Source organism: Amphiura filiformis, chromosome 19 (assembly GCF_039555335.1).
Source record: "Amphiura filiformis chromosome 19, Afil_fr2py, whole genome shotgun sequence".
Taxonomy (NCBI): domain Eukaryota; kingdom Metazoa; phylum Echinodermata; class Ophiuroidea; order Amphilepidida; family Amphiuridae; genus Amphiura; species Amphiura filiformis.
The window spans coordinates 48,136,115-48,163,267 of NC_092646.1; the positions used below are offsets into that span (position 1 = coordinate 48,136,115).

Genomic DNA, 27,153 nt, shown 5'->3' on the forward strand with positions numbered 1-27,153 from the left:
ACATGATGCAATTCTCAGAGCATTGTGCAGAGCGACCATCTCGGTACTGGCAACCAGATATGAGATCTTGTGTGCAATATAATTGTGAATTAAAGGGCAGATCTATTGCAAAAACAAGTTTATCTCCATTCGAAGAGAATAATTATTACATTACAAGTTGACACTTTTTTTTTTATTTGTATTTTCTCCTGAAAAAAGGGAAATTGTGTGGGTAAACTGATCAAACTCAGTCACAAGCAGTATTGGGTAGCTGGCTACAAAAGTTATTGGTTGTTTTACGTCAGAGGTCATCCAAGGGGTCACAGGGGTCAAAAAGGTCATTTTAACCTTTGCTCCGATTGAGCTGAAATTTAAATGCAATGATCCTTATGACATTCTAAACGTGTTTAAAATATTTAAAAATTTATTTAAGGTCATTAAGGGGTCATAAAGGGGTCAAAGGTCAAGTTTTTCAAAATGCTCCAATTGAGTTTAAATTTAAATGCAATGATCCCTATGACATTTAAACATTTAAAAATATTTTAAAATTCATTTAAGGTCATTAAGGGGTCATAAAGGGGTCAAAGGTCAAGTTTTTCAAAATGCTCCAATTGAGCTGAAATTTAAATGCAATGATCCTTATGACATTCTAAATATTTGAAAAACATTGTAAGATTCATTTAAGGTCATTAAGGGGTCATAAAGGGGTCAAAGGTCAAGTTTTCCAAAATGCTCCGATTGAGCTGAAATTTAAATGCAATGATCCTTATGACATTCTATACATGTTGAACATATTTTAAAATTCATTTAAGGTCATTAAGGGGCAATAAAGGGGTCAAAGGTCAAGTTTTCAAATTGCTTCAATTGAGCTGAAATTTAAATGCAATGATCCTTGTGACATCCTTAAGCCTAGATGTTTAATGTATCTGATTTCAACAAGGTGTCATTTAAAATTGAAGTTTATCCTATAGTGTTTAAATCTCCGTTTTCATTTCTGAAGCCAAGTGGTTGCTTTTTTATGTGATGGGTGACATATACCCTTGTGTAGAATATGTGGTTGGAATTCCGCAATTTCAAGATGAAAGTGGTTAAATTTCCTGGATGTTTGCACTTTTAACAAAGCCTTTTGGATTTCAAGGTTTTTGCAGTGGTTATTCGTGACTGGAAATTCAGACTTTTGTGGAGGGATAAGCTTGGGAGGTGTGCACTTAATTGCTGGAATAACCCAATGCTCAACATCTCTCAAAATATTTGCTTTCTTTATTTTCCCATTTTTTAAATTATGATATTCACCGTAAATTACCAACCCTTAACTTTAATTAATTAATTAGTAGATAATTAAATCTGGTCAACCAGAAAAATTCACTTTAGGTTAGATGGAATCACTAACCTTGCAGAGTCGCATGTCCCAACAAGACGTGCCATTTCAAGTGGCAACGATTCAGCTGTCTGATGGCAGCGGGCACAGTTTACATTAAAAGTTGTTATTTTCAACCATGAACCCCGTGGTTTGAAAGGAGTCAAAGAAGCAGTGTGGTGCAGCGAACAACCGTCCCTCAACAGGAGCGGGGCATTAGAGTTAATCTGTCACATGGTTGGGATCAGGTCATCAAGCAACTTCCTCATCGATTGACCTCGGATGACCCTAAATCATCCACCCAGCTGAAGGCCAAAGGTTTTGGCCGCAACGTTGGTGATTCCATCTAATCAAAAGTGAGTTTTTCTGGTTGACCAGATTTAATTATCTACTAATTGATCAAATCCCAGATGACTGAAAGTATACATAGTGGTAACCCTTAACTTTACTTACAGATTCAGCACACTCAGTTATCTGGTTGCACAGTTTGGTCCTGAGGCCATCACTTGAGTGAAATCAAGGTGTTTTTTTTTGTCCTCATTAACTTCTCAGATGCCGCAATACAAACAAGGCTGTTTTCACCTGCAGTCTTGACTTTTCTACAAAAACAATACAGTAAAATATCATAAATGAAACTAAACCTAAATGTAAAGAATAAACTGTAAAGCAAGGTACATATTCTCCATGCATATGTAACAGAGTATAAGTAATATGCAGAACTCTATTAATTAAACTGAGCCTGCTCACAACATCAAAGACAAGATGAATCTGGCCAACATTTCTTGTTAAATGTAAATGAATCTTCTAATATCTAACTTAAAATACATAATTTACTGCTTGAAATATGAAATGAAATGATTAAACAATACAGATAATACATACAGAGAAATCCTCAATACATGAAAGTTCCCATAATGCAGCTATTGCCCAATTTTGGTTGCAACATAAGATTTGAATTGTTTCTATGTATCCAAATGTTGACTATGAGCTTCTATGGTTATTTTTGGTAGACCAATGTATGAATGCTATTAAACCAGATACACACACAGATACACCCCATACATGTGTGTCCGACTGGGGACTTTTTTTTTTTTTTTTTGACTTTTTTATGAGTTGTGTTTCAACTGGGGACTTTTATGTGCCAAACTCCTACCAATCAGGACCTGTGTGTTTTCAAGTTTAGTACAACAGGGACCTCACCCTATCCCTAAAAAGACCCCAGTTGTAATGCTTTATTTTACATTTTCACCCATGGAGCCCTAGCCCAAGTTTTACAACTGGGGACGTCACCACTTGTAGCAAAGTCCCCAATTAGTGGGAAAAATGCACACAAAAGTCCCTATTCATAGGGTTTTACAAACGCACCCAAGGTTATCTTTCTGGCAACATCAAACTCACACAGTGCACTCACCAAGAGTTTAACAGAACATTCACACTGAATGATGGTACGTTGAGCCTGGAGGTCCATGTGAAGACTTTCTGAACTCTCATTATTGACCATCTGTAGTGGTATCTTCAAAAGGTAACTCATTATTGTTGTCCAAGATGTCAGTGGAGACATTGCTCCTGCAAACAAAAAATAGACAGGTTAGTGTCTACCAGTGGCGGCGCCAGGAATTTTTTTTCGGGGGGGCATTAGGGGGCCAAAGTGAATTTCAGGGGGGCAAAATCAACAAAGTTTGCACAAAATTACCGTAAAAAGTGGAAATTTTCGTAATTTTGGGTTTTTTCTGGGGGGCAACAGGGGGGCAAGAGTTCTGACTGGGGGGCATTTGCCCCCCATGCCTCCTCCCCCCCTCCCCTTCTTGCCTCCAGTATTCTGATCGCCACAACTTTTGTGTATTTTTGATTACTTTATGGAAATTCAACCCCCTTTGAAAGTCACCTTGCACAATGACCTTTAACCTTTCCCCAACATTCCATGTATTATGGAATCATTACATTCATTAACCTCCAATTATACAATATTCCGACGAGCCAAATAATGGTCAGAATTCATTCCGCCATTACAGGGGACCATTCACACCAAACTGATGTTGTAACTGCCCAATTGGGTGGAAAAGCGCTGCTTCAAAATAGTCATCTATTATATATTGTATTGCATTGTAAACTTTCAACATCCTTTTATCGCACAGGTGATAGATCAGTTTAAAATTCCCGTAAAGCCTGCACCATTTCAAACTTTAGGTGGGATGGCCCCTTCAATGGTTGCCATTGAGGTGTATGAATGCGTGGAATAAGATTTGTGTATATCCTTGACACCTACAAGTGAATATCCAATTAAAATTGAACTTCTATACAATTTAAGGTTCATCCTCTTCAGTCATACCACTTTTCTTCGCATATCAATAAATGATGTACTATTCTTTTACAAACATGTCAAATTGGTTCACTATGATGTGACACATTTTGGGTGCATCTCGCTGTATGCACACTGTATCGCATTTCAATTTGTGTGTTGCAAAATTATGATATCACGTTTTCTGCATGACACTTTATTTTCTGCACAACAATTTCTGCTAAAGGGTAAAAAACAATTGCATGTTCTTGGGTCAACCAAATCCGCTGATTTTTCCCATTTTTTGAAAATTCCCTGAATGGCTAGAAACCCTGTTTTATATCAAACATTTCTTTGGTTACATTTACAGTTACATTTACAGGTATTTTATGGTGTCATTTACCAGAAAATACCATGGCGCTTACAAGAAATATACACAAAAAGTAAAAAAACAAGGGAACAGTTCAAGAAAACACATGAACAGGGATGGAGTCGTGGAAGATTTTATGTTCACATGTTGCGGAATTTCATGCCGTAGTAGCTGCAATGTCAAATCTGCTTTTGCCACTGATTCTGTAGCTATGTCTTGGAATAGCGAGCCAGTTACTGTCAGAAAACGAGCTGAAGGTACGAGCAGGAACATAGACAGTAGATTTTAAATAGTACTAATGAGTCCCTTTTGGCAAACTGGAAGCCAGTGCAAGGTTGTCAGGAGTCCTCCAACACTGTCACATATGGTACTAGTTACTAGTTGGTGGTAATCATGGTGTGTAATATGTCACTTCACTTTTTGGTGGTAATATCACTTCTATCTGGTACCAATCCAAGAAAAGGAATCACAGAGAATGGCAAAAAAGTATGTACTTTTTCAAGGCAGATAGCAATTCTTCTAGGAGTTGTTGACATGGTTCCTTCAGGAAAGAAAGTTCATACTATGAAGACCTAACTTGTGAGAGAGAACTTTGTTAGTTTGTATATTTGTACCGTTATGAATGTATAATGCTCTTACCTCCCATTTTCTCCAATCTTCTCTTTAAAATGTTTGGCTCTTGCACCCAAATGGCTTGCAGAAAAGCTGGGACATCACCTCCAATTTCTTCACTAACATATTTGTCCTTGGCTTTAGTTCACTGTCAAAATCAAGCAAAAATAAAAATAATATTCTTTATGAGCAACATGCTGTGTTCGAATTGTTTTGTTTTTACCTTTAGGTGCACTTTTGCGCCTCATTTTGGAAGTTGTGGTGCAATTTTATCTGATGCAGAGCAATTTTTGTAGGATAGGACACTTATGTTCAACATAGGCTTAATATGCAATTTAACATGCACCCCCCCTCACACACACACACCCACCCACCCACCCCCACACTGTAGGCCTAACAATGAATACATTTCAGTGTTTTTTAACAGCCTCTTTATACTCTCTTACAAGTATATTTTGCTATGATGCTACACAAAATAACTTGCTAAAGAGCTATTTTTCAAAAATAAAAATAATTGTTGGTATTGATCTGTGCTCTTGGCGGAAACACAAAGCTCGACGTATGTCGCGCATTTTACAGGCACTTGTGTCAATCTGACTGAGTAAGGGACTGCCATTCTTCTGGGCAAGGCATACAAAATGATGTATGCATGTCTGGCATGGGTAGCTACCCGGGGGTAGCTACTGGGAATTTCAATTGAATGAACACAGTTGCACAACAGCGTCCGCGTACACTGTGTGCGTCACATGGACATGAATTCGACCATGTCAACTTACTTTAGCATTTTCCAAGGTTATGTGTTTGTGTTGTATTTTGAAATAGGCACAGATATGATCGCGGTTGGATCTCATACCAGTGGCGTAACTCCTATGGGCTCTGGGGGGGCGTGCCCCCGGGCACCCGGGCTAAGGGGCACCCAAGCCTGGATAGCCTTTGACACGACAGTACTTTTGTTATAGGAAAGAAGTGGAAACCTTTACCCACCATGATTGAATTACTTTTCATTTGGGTGCCCTTTCAACACTTTTTTTTCATGACGCTGACAGCTATTGCAACATATAAATTGTCATTTTAAAACCTAAATTCAACTTGATTAAATACCAAATTAGTGGTATTTATGCACATTTTCGCGCTCCAGCACGCAATTGTTTTAGGAAGAGGGGGGTATTTTGTATTCTTGCCCCTGGGCAAGTAAAGACATTAGAGGATATGAAAACATTTTGTTTTATTAACATGAACTGCATTGAAACATGAAATAAATTTAATCTGAAACACTTCGTAAGTTTTTCGGTAGGTCTATGGCTTTCAATACTAAAATTGATTAGCTTTGCACCATGTTGGTCAGGGGCACCCGAACTACTTTCGCCCCCGGGCACCCTGACCCAAAGTTACGCCACTGTCTCATACAGTCATTTGCAGAGCTGTGTTCATTCAATTGAAATTCCCCAGCATTTGCCAGTAGGGCATGTATGATGTAGGGCCTTACACATCATGACACAGACTCCGCATTCATTGTAATTCTGCCAAATTTTACAATTACTTCACCCAAAACTGATGAAACTAAGTTTCATCAAAATAGGGCCTACACTATAGGTGAGCAGCTATTTCAAGAGACAACTGTATGCATTTAATACTCACGCTGACCAGTACAAGTATCCATCTTCCATTTGAGGCTAGAGTCTCAAGCTATCGTGTTTCTTTGATCAGCGGTGACATTTTTGCAACGCACGTTTAAATTCCATTTAAAATGTAAAATTTGGATGAAAGTTACTTTGATGAATCAACTGTATCCGGTATTGAGCAAAGGTCGGTTATTTTCAACAGCCTATGATTTAGAGCAAATGTTAGCTATTTTGAACCCCGGTTCAGTCTATAATTTAGTTGAGGTGCAATTATTTTAGCACCAGAACCTCCCTTGCTAACACGGTGTCATGCTTCATCAAATTTTACTAGATTTTGATAGCTCAAGACTCTAGCCTCAAAAGCTATTGGTGAACAAATTTGAAGCTATTTTACAGTTACCATTGCCAATCCCCTGGGTTGTGTGGGGTTGGAAAATTACACAATGTTCCAAAATGCTCATACTGCAGTTACTGTCCGTTTTCCTATACACAATACACAGTGCTCTTTCCCATTGACGCGTGACCTTTACAAATAGCCCTACGTTAACAGTATGGGTATATGACTAGTTAACGTCGCTGTGTGAAAAATAACCGGCCAATATTAAAAGTACTCTTCTAAAGTTCTAGAAAATATAGTTTTTTAACATGTCCTAAATTTTTAGCTAATTTAGATGTTTGGAAATATTCGTACTTTGGTGTTTTAGTTAATGTTATAGGTAATAGTACATTGCCTAGTTAACGCTCGCTGTGTGAAAAATAACCGCCAATATTAAAAGTACTCTTCTAAAATTCTAGACAATATAGTTTTAACAACATGTCCTAAATTTTTAGCTAATTTAGGTGTTTGGAGAGGAAAAATACTTTTGTGTTTTAGGAAGGACATGTAAACGACAGATAACACCAAAAATATGAAGAAATTATTTCCAAACCGTGTTAAGTCAAAAAATCATTATGTTGCTCATTTTCAAGAATGCTGGTTTACAAAAAGCACGCCATTGTCTGATTTCATGAACAAAGCCACACATAACATTGTTTCCTTTCGTTTCCTTTATAATCGGTTACCCAACTGAAGCTATGAATACCAGCTTTATTGCGATATCGCACATGAAAACAGTCACTTGTGCACAACCAGAGAAGATCCGATTTAATCAGTTGAGCTGTTTCAATGAGTGTTATCTTGGTTTAATACCTTTTAATGGGGTTAAGTCCTGCAAAGGTCGAGATGAATTCTACTGTAGACATGACTGCATCATGTACACATTCATTCATTCCACCTGAGCCTACCAACTGGTTAATTCCTATGTATTCCCAGCTTACAGCCTCACATTTTCAAGGATGGGGTACTTGAAATAAATTGCATGATTTTAATATCATTATGATGCATGTCACACACAAAACACACTTGATCGAGAAGTCTATCCTCAATCCAGGTCAATCTCAAATCGGTTGGAATCAGTGAAGCATGGCACCACATAAAGAAGCCAGAGGATGTTTAAAGGCATTCCCATAACCCAATGGGGTTTCTGACCTTGTACAGCTCAACTGATCATACTTTTCCTACATTCGACCTTGCATGATTTTTGAGTTGACACAGTCATGAAAATAACTATAGATACTTGACAAGACCATTAGTAGCCCAGTTCTGAACCTTTTCATTGATCATTCATAACAATAGGTATCTGATGGATCAGTGAAGATAAGAAGGGATTATAATACATCCGTAACCTTGATATTATAGTACATCTTGAGGAAAAAGTGCAATGGACATGTTTTCATTTTATGTTTCAAATATCCCGCGCATTCCATGAACATTGAGTATTTAACCCAAAAATGAAAATGGAACAATTTATTGGAAATCTGTTTTAACAGATTTTTTGACATCTTTTTCTGCACTGTATTATACCTAAATTAAGAAATTTGATAAATATTCAAAGAAAATAAAAGACAAAAAAAAAATTGTGATTTTTACACATTTTGGGGCAAAAAAGGAAAAATAAGCAAAAATATCAAAATCTGTCTAACAGTTTCATTCATCAAGTCATAACAAACGGCCTACATGCTTAATTTCTAATAAAATATTGAACTTGTGAAAAATATAGGTATTTATTGATTTTCATGTTTTTTTTGCAAATATGCTAATAATATGCAAATTATGAAATTCAAAATAAAGTTTCTACATAGCATACATATTTCAAGTATGATGTTCAAAATGACAGACATCAAAAAGAGATTCGATGAAATGTAAAGGTGTAGTAACAATTTTGGCATGGACTGTCTGGTTAGGCAAAGTACGGTAAGTTGAGCTGTATGTCTGGCTTTTTTATACATGTTGATCATACCTTGCATTGGGATTGTGTGCAAATATCTGGTGTTTTCATCCTATTATTTAACATTCAAAACATCGAGACTTAGGAATGAAATTAATGCAGTGGGACAATATGAATGTTTCCTGTAAGAAAATCAAATATCAGTCATAAGTCTCAACTATTAGCTTGTTGGCTGCAGTTTTAAAATTACCATTTTGTGTGTGTGGCAATGGGGACTTTGCCTTTAAAATTAGGTTATATTGATCAAATTTCCCAATCATAGTGCATTGTAGGAATGCCTTTAAAGGGGAAGCCCCACCAGAGCAGGTCTTCTGGGGTGAACCAAACCTACCTGGTTATCAAATTAATCAGTGACAAGGTTATCTCAGAATTTGGCAAGTACTAATTGATGTTTTAATGTTAGTGCACCTGTCAAATTCAGCAATAACCTTGTCATTAATTAATTTGATAACCAGGCAGGTTTGGTTCACCCCAGAAGAACTGCTCTGGCGGGGCTTCCCCTTTAAGCCTCCTCTGTAAAGAAGCCTAACACCACGTAACGCAATGGAAATTCTGTTCAAGTAAACAATGCCAATCGAGATGGGTATGTCCAGCGCCCCAAAAAAGTTGGTCAAATGACACAGCAGCAAATTATGGTTAAGGCTAATGAAATGAAATGATTAGTTTCCCGTCACATTTTTTTCAGTGAATGATTTCATTATTCATTATTTTGGAAAATTTCATTATTTTCAAAACTTTCATTTACATGGCTATTCCTATTACCTTTATTGTTGATAACAGACCATCTCAAAACAGGTATTAATGCTTAGATCATCAGTACAGACATTTTGCAACAGAATGAGGAATGATTTGAATTTGTTTTTATTGATATGAACAGAATTAAATTGGCAATTTTGTAATCACTAGAAACATTATGAGGTAATCCTTAAATTTTCATTATTTACTACATCCTCTACCCCTACAACTAAGAAAAACTGCTGATTATGATCAGCAGGGGATATCAGACATTTTGAGAGCTTCAATTTTAATTATTTCCATCTCAATTTCAGATAATTGACTTTTATATGAAAATAATGAAAGTTTTTGTCAAATTGAAAAAGTTATGAGGGCGGGTGACGGGAAACTGATAATTTCTTTTCATTAGCCTAATTTCAAATAAAAATGAGCAAACTGCTCTGAAGATACAGATAAGATAAGTCATCAAAACAAATTTCTGTATCATTAAACTTAATGAAGAATAATGTTTTAATGGGGGCACTTTAAGTTGTCAGTCCCGTGTACATGCATATTTTCTCACATTAATGTAGTGTGCATGTTAAAGAACGTCACAGGCTATTCGAAAAGAGCAGGGGTCACGCAATCATCCCCGTACTGTTGACTGTACTTCAAAAACACTACACTCATCTATTCTAGGTTCCCGAGTAAAAATAAGTACAGCTTGTCTGTACGCAGTGCAATAATACTCATGAGGGAGGCACCGTACAAGGAAGAAGAATGCATTTGAAAAATTACAGTGTGACTCATATTTATAGTTCCATGCTTTATCTCTGTCCACACAGTAACTATCGTGTCATCTTGGATAGCAGGTTTCTCGATCAAATGACACTGTGATGACACACAGACAGTAAGCTTACCAGCTGTTCAGTCTAATATTGAATAGTGTGCATCTCTGTGGCAAGATGGTTCCACGGCCATGTTAACATGCAGGTAGTCCGAACCGGGAGTCCGAATAATCAGACCCAGAACAAAATATTAATTTCTGACATGATCTTGTTCTCAGCACTCAGCCCGTCTGCACGGCATGCCGTGCATAGTTAATAGTACATGCATGGCGGGTCTCGTTTTATTTACTTACATACGAGACCAGATAAAAGAAGGTGTACCAAGTGCCCAAAATTCTGAAAAATTCAGAAAGATTTGAAACTCATACCGCTGGTGCTGCCTTGTTCATGTGTTGCAGGACGGTAAATCACAAGTCAATGGCAATGCAGAGCTCGGGAAACAAGTACTGAATTTGGGTGCAAAGTAATGTACAATTTCATGGAATATTCATCGCTGATGATGAAACCGAATTCATTTTAAGAATATTTTAGATCAAATAATTACCTTCGATTCGAAACTGTAGTTGCTCTTGCAATATTAACACCTTTTGCAGCATTATTATTCCATCACGGTTAGTGTTTACGTGTGGGTTCGCGAGCATCCATCTTTAAATAATTGCCTCTTTGCCTGAGTCCCCGGGGGGGGGGGCACTCAACACAAATGACCATACGGGTATGCTCCCCGGAAAGACCCCCCTTTTTGGGTTTCGCAGCTCCGAAAGACCCCCTATATTTGGCCAAAATAAAGCTCCGAAAGACCCTTGATTTTGATCATTTCAGCTCTAAAAGACCCCAAAATTACTCATTCCTCATATTTCTTGTTTTTTTAGGCGATTTTCAACCAAAAAGCCAAGAAAGACCCTTGATTTTGACTTTTCGTAGCTTCTAAATACCCCATTTTACTTGTTCACAGCCCGGTTCGCAGCTCCGAAAGACCCCTTTTACCGGTACGCCGTCAGCTCCCAAAGACCCATTAGCTCAAAATTCCGGGGAGCATACCACCAAAAATTTTTGATGTGCCCCTTTGCCTGAGTCGTTTCTCTAAATCCATGAAATTTTCCTGTCGGGTTGTTAGCGGTTACCGCACCATAGCTGAACCATGTTATTGTAATATACCAGGGAAGAACAGATTATACCACTGTCCCCCGGGGGTCGAACCTTCTTGGGATTCTGAAATATAGACCCAAAATAGGCATTTTAACAGAGTTTTATGAGGAGTGTCACCGTGTGGAAATTTATAAAGTAATTTTAATACCGGGAGGGGGGTAGGTCTACCGGTACATTCTTTATTTTTATTTCTCTTTTATTTGACACCACTCGAGATACAAAAAGATATTTCCTTAATAATCGATGATCTATATGTCCACGCACGTTTTAAAAAGGATTTGCAAAATAGGCCTATATCGAAACAATTACCACCTTCTTCCCAACTTACGGGGGTACCTAACATGAAACATATTTTTATATCTAAATCACCTGCAATGAATGTTTGCCAAAGGGCCTCTAGATTTCGGTCACCGAGGTCACGCTCCAGCTTTAAATACTCTTCAGAACGAATATTATTCAGAGAGCTGCAAGTGAAAAGGAAGTGTCTGACTGAGGTCTTCAATGCTCCCTACAAAGAGAACAAGATTTGTCCATGCCCTCATTCCATCTATATATTCTGCCATTTAGGGGAAGGATGTTAGAACGTGCTTTAAATTTCAGTAATGGATATGGAGGCATAGGTATGTCATTTCAGTTTTATCTGGGGTTAACGTCCCTTATCTGGGGTTTAGATTGTTCTATCTGCGGTTTACGACCCTTATCTACGGATAAGGCGTCTTATCTGCCTTATATGAAGTTTACGCCCCTTGTCTGCTGGAAGGCGCCTTATCTGGGGTTAGACTGCCTTATTTGGGCTTACGTCTCTTAGCTGGGGTTAAGGCGCCGTATGGGGTTAAGATGCCTTATCTGGGGTTTAGACTGTGTTATCCTAGGTTTACGTCCTTCATCTGAAGTTAAGGCGCCAATATCTGGGGTTTAGATGCCATATCTGGGGTTTACGTTCCTTGGGGTTAAGGCGCCTTTATCTGGGGTTTAGATTGCCTTATGGGGTTTACTTCTCTTATAGCTTTATGTTCCTTATTTAGGGTTAAGGGGCCTTATTTGGGGTTGGGACTGCTTTATCTGAGGTTTATGTCCCTTATCTGGGGTTACGGCGCCTTATCTGGGATTTATGCCATATCTGAGTTTACGTCTCTTATCTGGGGTTAAGGTGCCTTATTGGGTTTAGATGCCTTATCTGAGGTTTACGACTGTTATCTGGGGTTTACGACCCTTAATATCTAGAGTTAAGGCACCTTATATGGGGTTAGATGCATTATCGGGGGTTTACGTTCTTATTAGGGTTAAGGCGCCTTATTTGGGGTTTGGACTGCTTTATCTGGGGTTTAGATGCCTTATCTGGGTTTAGCCTGCGATATGCTAAGGTTAAGGCATCTTAGCCACAGGTAAGGAAAATAAACCCCGGATAAGGGCGTCTAAACCACATATAAGGCGCCTTATCCCTATAGATAAGGGATGTAAACCCAATTAAGATAAGGCAGTTTAAACCCCAGATAAGGGACACAAACCCCAGATTAAGCGGAAACGACACACTTATGGGTGTCATTGGACTTCTGGGCAAAAATATGTCATAACGTCAAACTAACTCACCCCCGCACACACAACACCCTTCCTCCTCCCTTTCCAAAAAGATATGGATATGAAACGAATTAATTTTATGTGGCCATATCACAGAGCTGTAGGCCTATTTATGAAACGGCTATTATAGACAGATTATAAACAACAACGATCAACATGATGAAAGAAATTGAACATATTAAAGAACTATATGAATTTTTACACCAAGATAAAAGTAGTGAATTGTTAAAAACTTTTTGGTCGGCCGTATAAGTTAATCTATTTCAGCGTGTGTCTTCATGTCGAAATATTGAGGTTAGTCTCAATTATTTTTTGTGTTGAATGACTGCCCACCAACACGTATGAACATTCACTCAAAAATTACTATTATTATTAATTTTGTTCTTGTACCATAATAGCATGTCAATTAGGGAGCCTATATCGCAACTTTCATTCAAGGAATTCATAACGTAAGTTCCCGGGACTGGAAAGCGTACGATATAGATACAATACACATGATACACGCAAGCACTGTCGTCATGCACAGTGTATTGGTGCTGTTTTTTAGCTTTTAACATGCATGATTTTCTTCGTCCTCAGTAAAACTATTTTGCAGGATGATGCTTAGTATTGAAATGGTGGATTTGCAGGCTAAAAAGTAGCCTCACTCTCCCATGACATAATTCATTTACCTATATATATTCAGCAGTGAATTTTTGACTTGACCCAGTGATGAAATAGGCCTAACCTCATGTTCCTAATAAAGCTGTGTTCATCAGTAGTGATTGTTTTTGACCCATATGATGATGAGTTTCAATGAGTGTTGAGTCTTGACAGGTTCATGCATATGTTTAAAAAAACATGCTTTTGTTTCAAGATACATTTTGCCAAATGCCAATTGTATCCCCTGGGCTCATAATTATTGCACATAACCTTTATATGGAGAAATAGGCCATATAATCATGCATAATTCAAATGAAATTTTGGGATTCAAATCAAATGTTCATGGATATCTATGACATGATATCTTTATTGGTTTTTGATACAAAATGCTATAGCTGCCTGAAATATTATGTATTTGAGCACAAACACACATACAGGGTGTAACAATAAAATGTGTACAATTTTGAAAATAGAATGACACAAGTATGCCGCCTAATTTTTGGTTTGATATTAATATGTCTATCAAGATAATTTCTTTAGCCACCAGATAAGCTTTGTTCCAATAAAATCGTAGGTATGCAAGTGAAGATATAGCCAATTATGTAACCTAGTCTTAAAACCGCTTGGGCCACTTTTGCCTAAGTGACTGAATAGAGTTGAATGGACCAGTTGGACGGTGCTCTTACCCGGGTGCTCTTATGATAGGTCGATTTAAACAATGGGGTATTCGAAGTGGTAGAAATGATTACATAATAGAATATCTCTTGAGCTTTTGAAAGTCACAACTAAGCACTGGCATAACAATCTCATTTACTAGAAATCGTGGCTGCAGCTCAACACCTTCAGCCCCAATTCACACTGGAAGAGCGTATTTTTATGGTTGTGACATTCGGTAGCACATGGATTCAAGCAGAAACCATAAGATTGTTTATAGCTCATTTTCCAAACTCACGTCTTCCTTCAAGGCACGCAATTACATACTAACTATGAGAAGTATGTAAAATTTGTTAACAGAAATGCTGGCAATATAGTGGTTGCCCCAATTCACACTGGAAGAGCGTAGTGTTATGGCTGTGACATTCGGTAGCACATGGATTCAAGCAGAAACCATAAGATTGTTTATAGCTCATTTTCCAAACTCACGTCTTCCTTCAAGGCACACAATTACATAATAACTATGAGAAGTATGTAAAATTTGTTAACAGAAATGCTGGCAATAGTGGTTGCCCCAGAACAGCTAGATGCCCAGCTGAACTTTATGTCAAAATTTTATTGTTTTGTACTTATGGGTGCAAAAACTGTTCTCAGTTTTACCATTAATGATATCTCAGGGATATGAGAAATTACTTTATTTATAAGATAATTTGAAAGAAATTTCATGACTTTATTTATAGATTTTAAAGAAATATCATATTATTATTAAGTTCATGTTAATTATATGACGAAACGCCACTTATAATTCTTTTGTGTCAGTTCTTTGATGTTCAATGCACGATAAGCACAATCTACGCGGTTCAAACTTGATATACGAGGGGGTATCCAAAAGTTTTTGACATCACCCAGAAGGAAAAGAGCTATATTGATGAAATTTTGTCAGTGTAATCACTGGTCCTTATGTACATTATGGTCCAAAAATGGTCTCATAAGTATGTTTATTTTTTTACAGGTGGCGCTACAATGTATGATGGGCAATAGGCGCATAACCTTTTCATGATAAGATCCTCCACTTTTCACTGTGGCCGCATCATCCGTAAATGATTGACGTCCACTTCTTGGCTCATCTGTAAGGGACATGCGGCCAGTTTGGAAATTCCTTTTTCAAAAAGCAACAGTGCCATATGATGGGCAATCATCACCGCAGATAGCTTTCATTTCATCATAGATTTTCTGAGCATTGTAGGCCTAACCCTCCAAATGCAGGAACTTAATCAATCTGCGTGCCTCAATTTTCACCATCTTACAGGTTATGTGCCTACTGCCCATCTAGCGCCACCTGTAAAGAAAGTAAACATACTGAGGAGACCATTTTTGGACCATAATGTACATAAGGACCAGTGATTACACTGACAAAATTTCATCAATATAGCTCTTTTCCATCTGGGTGATGTCAAAAACTTTTGGATACCCCCTCGTACACTAACATGGCAAAAGTGGCCCAACACGTTTTCTGGACGATTTAATTAATCGGACATAACTTTTGAACCAAAGCTAGTAAAGAAACCAACTAAACGTCTTCTTTTAGCCAAGATATTACTGATTCTATTGCATATAACATTTGTGCCCTTACTCTTTTAGTTTTTTCATGAGAAGTCAAAATGCAATTGTACAAATTTTATTGTTACACCCTGTATATGGCAAGTACCGGTATATTGCATATAAAACAGAAAAACCTGGATTTTCGTCGATAAACGTAATTTTTCGGCGAAAAAACAGGTTTCTCGACCGATAAACCTGTTTTTTCGCCGATAAACTTGGTTTTTCACTGCAAAACCTGGTTTTTTTAAATCGAAAACCAGGTTTTTCGAATCCGAACACATGTACAGGGACATACATTGTACAAGAATGGAAAAAGAACATCCCTGAGCCCAAGACATACCAGCAGGCAAACACCAGGGTCAGTACGAAAAACACTCCAACAGCACCCCAGTCACCAAAACCACTGCAGAGACCTGAATGAAACCCTGACCATCACCACCGCTCACCCCACCCACCGGAGCACACCCACGGGCGAGTTATCCACCCTTATACGCCACTGGCTAAACACGATCAAGTTAACGGAATCACTTAGTTCTTCGGAGGAGTAGTGTACACTCTAAAGAAATAATAGAACCTTTTTTCTCCTCTCAGGAGAACCCTCCCTCTTGAACTTCTCAATAAGGTTCTTTAATTTGGAGCACCCTTAAAGGTTCTCTGAAGGACCGTAAACGGTACTGTATATCACATGTTTTTCGAGTATAGTGGAAAAATTATAGATTTAGTTATACCTAAATATTAATAAAAATAAGCTCATCCCACAGATTAAAGAAAACTAAAGTTTAAAAAAAGTAAAAAAGCATTCACTTTGGGAAGGGTTTTGAGACGAACTATTAATAAGATGACCTTTTATATTTTGATGAGGAGGTGCAAGGGAGACCCCCAGAGAAATAGGCCCTAAAGGAGAATTCCTAAATATGTAACAAAAAGTAAATATCACAAAATAATGATTTGACATTATCGTTGATAACTCTTATAACTTTAATAGCATATAAACACGGTAAAAAGAGCATTGTGTGTGGATGATTGGAGGGGTGGATGTTTCTTGTTATTTCATGTAGGAGGTGCAAGGGAGATCTCCGGAAAAAAATAGGCCCTAAAGGAGAATTCTTACATGCTAATATGTAACAAAAAGTAAATGTCACAAAATAATGAACCAATTTGACATTATCGTTGATAACTCTTATATAACTTTAAGTATAGGATAATGGCCAAGGATTAGAACGTGAGTGGCTAAGAATGGCCGTGGGCCGAAGGCCCTAGGCCATTCTTAGCCACTCACGTTCTAATCCGCGGCCATTAACCGACTTAATACACACCTATGACGTCGCGCTATTGTTTTACCGCTCCATTATTTTCCACGAATGGAGTGTTATTGAAATTTGGTGCTCTTTACAAATTGATCAATTGCTCACACTGAATACACTATCAAATACACTAATAGAATGATCGTACTAGGTGCGGGTGAAAAATACACGGACTCAACTTTATGTAAAATTTCTATAGAATTACCCATCATATCCCGATCCAGGTGTTTAGTTCAAATCATCCGTAACCACGTTCTTGAATTATAAAGATCTGAAATGTTTGTTACCCAAATTGAATAAACGTAGATTCGTAAAATCATTAAAGTGATTAGAAGTACAATCAATAGTTCTTGCATAATAAAGAAAATTGGCAAAATGGTCATAGGTTAATATGAAATAGTTAAATGCAGATCATTGAAGTTTTGTACCTCAAGAAAGCTAGACCTGCCGCTATACCTGAGCAATGATACTCTTCTCTATGAATCGAGTGTTCGATTTTGGACAACCTTGCAATTATGGATACTATTTATTTATCTTGGATACTAGTAATTATAATTTTGTGATGAAATCATTCCGAGCAAACGATTTAAAAATAAACAGATACATAGGCCTAAATACATGATACATAATGTGTATTATGTAGCAATGTTGCCCAAAATGTAACAAATTAAACGTAGGTCCCAAGCCACTGAAAACGTATAAAAATATAAAGAACAAAAAAATGATATAAAAAACAGTAGGCCTAAGCGTAGAAAGAAAGGTCCAAATAATTTAAAGTTACGGGCTTACTAAGTGAAGCCTAAATAAGCATTTTCCAAAGTGAGGGTAAAAACACATCTTGCATAATAAGTATTTACAACTTTTAACCTGCCCGTTTTGATCTTGCCTTACTTTTCACAGATTGCATTGTAAATTTATGTTTAAGGGCTCGGATAGCGACGTTTTCACGTGTATATATATATATATATTTGTGGGACCTGAGAGCAAATCAGACACATCGAATTGGATTTTGAACATGAGGAATGTCCTTCTGATATCAAATAATTTTGATTTTTATTAAATTCGCGATATATACATTACATTTTTATGACAAATTATTAAAAATTGTAAATTGTAAAAAAGTAAATTGTATAAATCTAACGATTTGCACCTAAAGATTATGAAGTTGGGGTGAACAGCTGTCCATCATATGAAAATTTTGACCTTCATTATTAAAGATATATATTTTTTCCTCAAAACACTAAAAAATGTAGGTCTTTTTGGAAAAAATGTTTATGTTCAATATGAAAGGTCAAAATTTTCAATTGATAGTCGGCTTTTCATCCCAGCTACATAGGCCTACAGTTTCATTACATATCATTTATTAGATTTATAAAGTTTACTTCGAGGACTGTTAAATTAAAAAATATGACATTTTAATAATTTGCCATAAAATTTGTACTATATCACGAATTTCACAGAATCAAAATTATTATATCAGAAGGACAATCCTCGTATTCAGCATGTAATTCGATATGTCTGATGTGCTCTCATGTCCAGTAACAATAATGTGCAAATGTTGCTATCCGCTTCCTAAATTTATTGTATTAATGAAATTCATAGTTTTGTTGTTTTTCGTATCACTGTTTTGCATGAATGAAGTGATGATAACAATACTGCACTTTACGCAAATACATGCTTTTCGAAAGTGCAATTGTTATTAACACTACATTCGTAAATGCCAGTACTTTTTCCCTGAAAAGTATTTGCTTTTCAGAAAAAAGAGAAAGGCATTTACGAATGACGTGTTATTGTAATCATCGCTCCATTCGTGGAAAATAATGGAGCGGTAAAACAATAGCGCGACGTCATATAAACACGGTAAAAAGAGCATGATGCGTGTGGATGTTTGGAGGGGGTGGGTGTTTCTTGTTATTTCATGTATAATTGTAAACTTAGCATCTTTGTCACTACCATATAATATAGGCCTACATCAGAAAAGCTAATATAAAAGGTGCTGGGGACAATGGGGGGAGAATTTTAGCTCCCGAGTCGAAAATTATTATTTGTTCTTGTCCCGTTATAGCGTGCCAATATCAGAAAATATTCATAACGTATAAGTTCCCGGGACTGGAAAGCGTATACACGCACACCTGATGCACAGTGTGAAATATGCTGGGGTTTTACTAAAAAAGCCAAGCATCTCATTTGTTTTAACATGCATTTTCTTCGTCCTCAGTAAAACAATTTTGCAGGCTAAAAAATAGCCTCACTCTCCTATATGACATCATTTAGCTACCGGCCGTATTATATTCAGCAGTGCACTATTTGACAAGACCCATTTATGATGAAATACCGGTAGTAACCCCATTTTCCTAATAAAGCTGTGTTCATCAGTAGTGATTGTTTTTGACGTAGGCAGTGGCGTACCGTGGCCGCTCCTACCCCGGGGCTGAAGAAAATTCAATTTTGCCGCCCTTCCCCAAAAGCCCGAAAAGGTTGACGCAATTTTTTTTCGGTGGTTTGAAAAAGTGAAGAGCAAAAGAATTACTAATTCTTTTTGCCGCCCCTTCGTTTTTGCCGCCCTTCTTCTTCCGCCGCCCTTTCGTTTTGGCCGCCCCCTGCTTTTACCCCGAGGGGGGGGGGCTGGCGCCCCTGCAAAGCCCCCCCCATATGCGCATGGTAGGGATGATGAGTTTCGATGAGTGTTGAGTCTTGGCAGGATCATAGTGTATGGAAGTTTCAAAGAAACATGCTTTAGTTCCCAAGATAAATTGCCAAATGAATGCCAGTTATATCCTCCGGGCTCATAACTATTGCACAGCCCCTTATATGGATCAATATACCATACAGTAATCATGCATAAGGAACAACCCAAAAGTTCGATGAACCCCTATAAACGAAAGTTTTTTTTCGCTAGAAAGGCTAACACCCTCCCCCTCACGTCTAACGTAAGTTTTCAAATATCGAAAATTCAAACCCGGATTCATCCGTCGCTATGGTGGATGGGGATGTGCATGCAGGAGTGCAACAATGCAATGGTATTGATCACGTTTATGGAAGAAACCAATATTCTATTATTTTAAAATATTTTTCTTCATACCTTTTGGGCACGAAAAAATTATGACTTCCTGGATTTTCAAATAAAAATAAAAAAGAATCAAGGTGCGGTACAGCTGATTAAAAAAATGAACTTACAAATTACAGGTTGCGAGTACTGATTCAAAATTATTTTGAAGCAATCACTGTTAATGTCAATGTCGTATTTCAGAAATTATATAGGCCTAGGGCCTATTAAATCATTAAACAAGATCAACTTTGACCGATGTTTTAACTACTTTTTTTTTTTTTGTAATCGGACTTTTTGACACCCGCCCTCCCTAACGAAAGGACTTTCGTTTATAGGGTATAGGGCTTCATGGAACTTTTGGGTTGTTCCCTAAAACGACTGGTTCTTTATCGATTTTGATACCAAAACGCTATAGCTGCCTGAAATTATATATTTGAGCACAAACACACCTCCGTCAGGCACCGCTTCGACTCGCAGCCAGTTTACCATGCAGGGTGGGCAATCTAAAAAAAAATCTTGGCATTTTGAGATAAGAAAAGTACCCATAATTATGAATATTGACCCGGGTTTTATGATAAGTGTCACCCCCGGTTGGGGAAATAGAGGATGCGTCAAACAAGTGCAATAGAGAAAGAATCCATTCTTATTTAAGAACCGAGTTGAACTTTTTAGGTTTTAAAACATTTCATAAATAACATATCCATTAGTGATCTTGTGTGAAAAAAATCAAGGAATTATCATTTACCGCTATTGCTTTTAATGACACATTTTATAGTGATACCCAATTTTAATGTTTGTCCAAGATATTATCCATCTACAAAATGTCAGCCCACTCTGTGTAAGGTATAGATTTGGAACAGCTCCCATTTTCTTAACCTAATTGGCATTGCTGAGTAAGGACGTGAGAAAGACTAAGACCATTGCATGGTTTAGCAAAAACTAAAGTATAAAAGAAAAGAAAAAGGAAAAAAAGGGGGTTTTAGACGCATTAATTTTGATGAGGAGGCGCAAGGGAGACCACAGTGACAATTAAAGGAGAAATTCCTACATGCTTGCATGAAATAGGCCTATGTAACAAAAAGTGAATGTCACAAAATAATGAAGCAATTTGACATTATCGCTGATAACTCCTACATGTAGGCCTATAACAAAGAGCATAATGCGTGTGGATGTTTTGGGGGATATTTGTTTCTTGTTATTTCATGTGTAGGCCCTACGTGTATTTTGGCATATGTAACTTTTCACTTCCATATAGGCACATTAAAAAGTTAATACAAAAAGTGCTGAGGATGGACAGGGAAATACATTAGAAAAGTTAATACAAAAAGTGCTAAAGGGATGGACGGGAAATTCGAAAAGCCAGCACTTTTCAGAGGGTAATCAAATTGGGGGGGGGGGGGTGTAAACATTGACAAAAATGGTCAAAATTCAAAATGGGCTGTGCTCCTGAGTCGAACATAATTTGCATTTTAATAGCAACTTTCAATTATCACTTATTGTTTTACCTATTCTTAAAAACAAAGTCAATTTATGTTTAGGGTTCATTCAGTGACTTTACTTGCAGATTCATTTAGCGTGTATAGGCCTATACTAAGCAAAATAACGTCAAAGAAACTTACAGCGGGGGTGTCCTATGTAGGAATAATGAGCCATATGCTTACTCACCATGCATAATTCAACTGAAATTTTGGGAATAAACGTTTTTGTGGATATAGGCCTACTCAAACATTAAGAGGATGCTAGAATCACAAAATACTTCTCACACACGCCCGGGGTACACGCGTTATGAAATGAACGTGCCTATACCTTATCCCGTATACATGCTATGCAACACGACAAGATTTTTCTGTACTTAATGTAGCGCGAATATAGAGGGCGGTATGTTTCTGATGAAATGAACGTAAAACGAGCCCACACTGTGTGAAACGACTCAAACGAGTCGTACCCTAAACGAGCCGTAAGCCTATATCCCGTATGCTATGCTACAACACGACAGCGCGAGCGCGAAGAAACCCCTTGTGTGTCGGGTTTAAAGGTTTAGATTATGTTGTATTTAGGCCTATCCCAGCAAACACAAAACATTTTCGAATTCATCCACAAAAGGTTATAAAATTGTTATTTAATTAAGTGTTGACAAAATATTTGGCAACAAATGTTTGCAAAAATATTTTACAATAACATAACATTTTGAAAACATTTTAAAAACATTGTTGTATTTAAGCTCTGTTGTACATGTAGGCCTATATATTGTATCATCGGAATTTCAAACGAAACGTTTCATGACCCCTGGTCCGACATTATAATGTTATTTTAATAACATTAAAAAACCCGTTTTTATCTAAACCAAACCCCAAAATATAGCTTGTTTGAAACGTTTTGAAACGTTTTTGTGTTTGCTGCCCGGGTTTGCTGGGACAACATTGTAATTTTGAAGACAATGTTTTGTACCATAATATCATGTACTCTATACCATTATCAATTATATACCCGGTACTTACAGCTGGCGAATAGAAAAAAAGGGCATTTCAAGTAGCCAATTTGAAAATAAGGTCAAGGGTTGAAAATGGTGACTGTGTAATTTTGTGGCAAATCATATATTTTTTATTTTTTAGATTTAAACAGTCCTCGAAGTAAACTTTGTCAATCTATTGATATGCCTATGTACTTACAGTGTATAGCTGTGAAGAAAAGTTCCATTTCTGGTCATATTTTAGCTTCGAATTGGTAATCATGGTAATAAGTATGTGCGCATTTCGTTTGTAAAAAAGTTAGGCTATTCTATGAGCAAAAACACTTGATTCACTGTACTTAAGGGATCGAATAGCAACGTTTGCATATAGGCCTAATACTTCAATATGAAATGTCAAGATTTTTAAAGTATTTTAAGTAGGCCCTACATAAGTAATGTTTTCGAGATATTTAATGTAAAACCAAAATATGAATATTGACCCAGGTCTTATGAGGAGCGTCACCTCTGATGGTGAAAATATTTATATTCTTTAATTCTTTACTTTTTTCTTTCATGTGACACCACTCGGGGGTCATACCTTCTTGGCATTTCAAGATATGAAAAGAACCCAAAATATGAACATAGTTGACCCGGGTCTTATGATGACTGTCATATAGTGATATAGTTTTATTATATTCTTTACTTTTTCTCATTCATTAACATTTGACACACCTTGGGTGTCAAATTTAAATTCTTGACATTTTGGAGATATCAAAAGGACCCACAGGGCCTATGAATACTGACACGGGAGAAAAGGAATGTCACCCCGGGTGGTGAAATATTGTTATTATATTCTTTACGTTTTTCTCTTTCATATGACACCACTCTGGGGGGGGGAGGTCATACCTTCTTGGCATTTGGGGCCCGGGGGGACTTCAATATAAAATGGATATAGGTGTAGGGCTGGTACTTTCGCAGTAAGGGACATTTGGTGGGGGCAAAATATAAAACTAGAGCGGTTACCGCACCATAGCTGAACCATGATGCTTCAGCAGTATATTAGCTTATATTGTGGATAGATCACTGTAACCCGGTGGGCTCATACCTTCTTGGGAGATATGAAAAGGTTAAAAGGACCCAAAATAGGAATATTGACCCAGGTCTTATGATGAGTGTGACCCCCTAGTGCATGGGGAAATAATTTTAATGCATTCTATATCTTTCATTTGACACCACTCGTGGCATACCTTTTTGGCTTTTCGATATATGAAACTGACCCAAAATATGAATATTGACCCGGGGCTTATGAGTGAGTGTCACCCTCGGTGGGGAAAATAATTTTAATACATTCTCTACTTCTTTCTCTTTCATTTGACACCACCCAGGTGGCCATACCGGTACCTTCTTGGCATTTCGAGATATGAAAAGGACCCAAAATATGTATAATTATTGACCCATGGAATTATTTTCATATTCGTTAATACCACTCGGGGTACATATCTTCTTGGCATTTGAGATATGAAAAGGACCCATATAAATATTGACCCAGGGCTTATTATGAGTGCCACCCGGGTGGAAAAGTATTTTTATTATATTGTTAACTTCTTCCTCTTTCATTTGACACCATTGCGGGGTTCATACCATCGTGGCATAAAGATATGTCCATTTCAGACCAAAAGGTTGGTAAGTAGGCCTATGTATTATTTAAGTAAGCAAGTAAGTATAAGTATAACATACACTAATATATGCTGATACCATTTCATGGTTCAGCATAATATGGGGTCATTGGGTGAGAGCAGGGGCGTCGCCAGACCTTTTTCTTTAGGGGGGGGGGTGTAAGAGTCAACGATTGCCGACGAGCCATCTGTGTGCCGACATACCAAATTCTAGAGCGGTTATCGCACCATAGCTGAACCATGTTGCATCAGCCAGGGGGACTTTGTTATTATTTCATTTGACACCTTGGGAATCATAGGCATACCTTCTTGGCATTTCAAAATATGAATACTGACCCAGCTTATGAGGAGTGTCGCCCCGGTAGGAAATACTTTTTAATATATTCTTATTATGGGGCATTTAGGCCTACTTACTTATACAGAGATTTGCAGGCATGATTTATTAGGGGCGTGATTATCAACTAATTATTAATTAATTAGTTAATTAAGTTCAAACAGGCAATTATTGTTGTATCTAGAAAGTTGTCAAACCTGTGTTAGGAGCCCAATTGTGCGACTTCTGATTTTATAATTATATGCCTAGTAATTGCCTACAATTTAACCCATGAAACTGTTAACAAGACAAAGAAAATAGCTGAATAAAACAGTATAATGTGGTCAAATCGGTATACATATGAATAAATACTACCAAGAATTTTTATTCATAGCCTATTTGATTAGAAACGAAACGTCCGTTAAATGGAAAATTATTATAAAATTATGTTAAAAAATCGCGTCGCGCTTGCGCGAAAGTTTTCCCTATTATTGTAGACCTTTTTTATATAAATTGTGTTAAACATAAATTTTATTGGCAAATGTCGAAAGTACAAGCGAAAATGGCCATTTGTTTGACCACAACGCAGGAGTGTGTGAGAAAATTTTGCAAAATGAAGACCTAATTGAAGCGATTTGGTGGACCATATTGACACTATTAGAGTGTAAAATTTTAGTTTGAAAAAAAACCGAAAAAAATTGTGAAATGAGTGGTCAAAGAAGCCTTTCGCACGAATTTTGTGGACAAGTTTTCCCTATTATTGTAGGCCTATAAATTGTGTTTAACATAAATTGGCAAATGTCAAAAGCAGAAGCGAAAATGGGCATTTGTTTGACCATAACGCAGGGGGTGTCTGAGGGGGATGTGCCCCCTCAGAAGTAAGAAACTTTTGCAAAAGACCTAATTGAAGCGATTTGGTGGACCATTTTGACACTATAATGTAAAATTTAAGTTGGAAAAAACCGAAAATTTGTTAAATGAGCAGTCATTGAAGCCTTTCGCTCGAATTTCGTGGACAACTTTTCCGTATTATTGTAGGCCTATAAATTGTGTTTAACATAAATTGGCAAATGTCGAAAATGGCCACTTTTTGTTTGTGCACTATGCAGGGGGTTGCTGAGGGGGAATGATCACCCCTGGGAAGTAAGAAACTTTTGCAAAATGAAGACCTAATTGAAGCGATTTGGTGGACCATTTTGGCACTATTATTAGTGTGTAAAATTTTAGTTTGAAGCCTTTCGTGGACAAGTTTTCCCTATTATTGTAAGTGTATACATTATTAAAACGTAGGCATAGATCTACTTTTTGTAAACTTAGAATTAGTTGTCATAAATTAAGGATTGAAATGGATAGATATGTTTCACCTAAATTGCCTCCAGAACGGAGAATTTGTAAATATTGTAATCTCAATGAAATTGAGGACGAATTTCATTTCATTATGAAATGTTCCTTATATAACGATATCCGTAATAGATTTACGACGTTAAAGATGATATTTTGACCTCAACTGAAAATGATCGAAGTTTCTTGACTTCGGCACTTGGGTGCCAATGATTTTAAGATGTTTACCAATGCAGTTGCAATTTATATTTATTTTGAAAATGGTTTAAACACACTTAGGCCTGTAAAATTAAATTTATATTTTTATAGTTGTAAACTGTCATTGTTCTTGATACTTTATTTGTATTATATATCATCAAGTTTTCCATATCTTGTTAAGATTGTAATAAAATCTGAATGAATAATAATCTAAATTCTGTTAAACGAAGGCCCTAAACTGGCAAATGTTGAAAGCAGAAGCGAAAATGGCCATTTGTTTATCCACTACGGAGGGGTGTTTGTTTCGGTCTTCTCAGGTGTTTGAGGTTGGAAAATGAAGGTCCAATTGAAGCCATTTCGTGCATCATTTTTACACTATCATTGCTTTACAAGACTTGAGACTCACAATTAAAGCATGCATGTATCGATGTTGAAGTCAGCACGGAGTCCGTCTTAACACTGGTCTTAATTATGGGCGGCCGTGAGGGCCAAAAGGGTCTCAAAACTACACAAGGGTCTCAAAAGTACAATAAGGTCTCAAAAACACACAAAGGTTTCAGAAATAAACACACAGTTATGTCTCAATAGCACAATACGGTCTCAAAAACAGAGAAAGGTCTCAGAAACAAACACACAACAATGTCTCAATATTATAATAAGGTCTCAGAAACAGGGAAAGGTCTCAAATACAGAGAAAGGTCTCAAAAACAAAGAAAGGTCTCAAAAACAGAGAGGTCTCAAATACAGAGAAAGGTCTCAAAAACAGAAAAAAGGTCTCAAAAACACGTTAAGGTCTCAAAAACACGTTATGGTCTCAAAACACGTTATGGTCTCAAAAACACGTTATGGTCTCAAAACAGAGAAAGGTCTCAAAAACAGAGAAAGGTCTCAAATACAGAGAAAGGTCTCAAAAACAGAGAAAGGTCTCAAAAACAGAGAAAGGTCTCAAAAACAGAGAAAGGTCTCAAAAACAGAAAAAGGTCTCAAAAACACGTTAAGGTCTCAAAAACACGTTATGGTCTCAAAAACACGTTATGGTCTCAAAAACACGTTATGGTCTCAAAAACACGTTATGGTCTCAAAACACGTTATGG

The 27,153-nt window shown here is 37.1% G+C and overlaps 1 protein-coding gene and 1 long non-coding RNA gene across 2 annotated transcripts in view; one reads left to right on the top strand and one right to left on the bottom strand.

Moving 5' to 3' along the window:
- The window catches only part of LOC140140619 (complement component receptor 1-like protein), a 96,345-nt gene that overhangs the window by 40,078 nt on the left and 29,114 nt on the right, over positions 1-27,153 (top strand). The window lies entirely within an intron of this gene.
- LOC140141405 (uncharacterized) lies at positions 2,754-10,696 on the bottom strand. The gene is made up of 3 exons (XR_011857403.1): positions 10,652-10,696; positions 4,624-4,744; positions 2,754-2,902 (listed from the first exon to the last, which is right to left on the bottom strand). It is a non-coding gene; the product is annotated as an uncharacterized lncRNA (long non-coding RNA).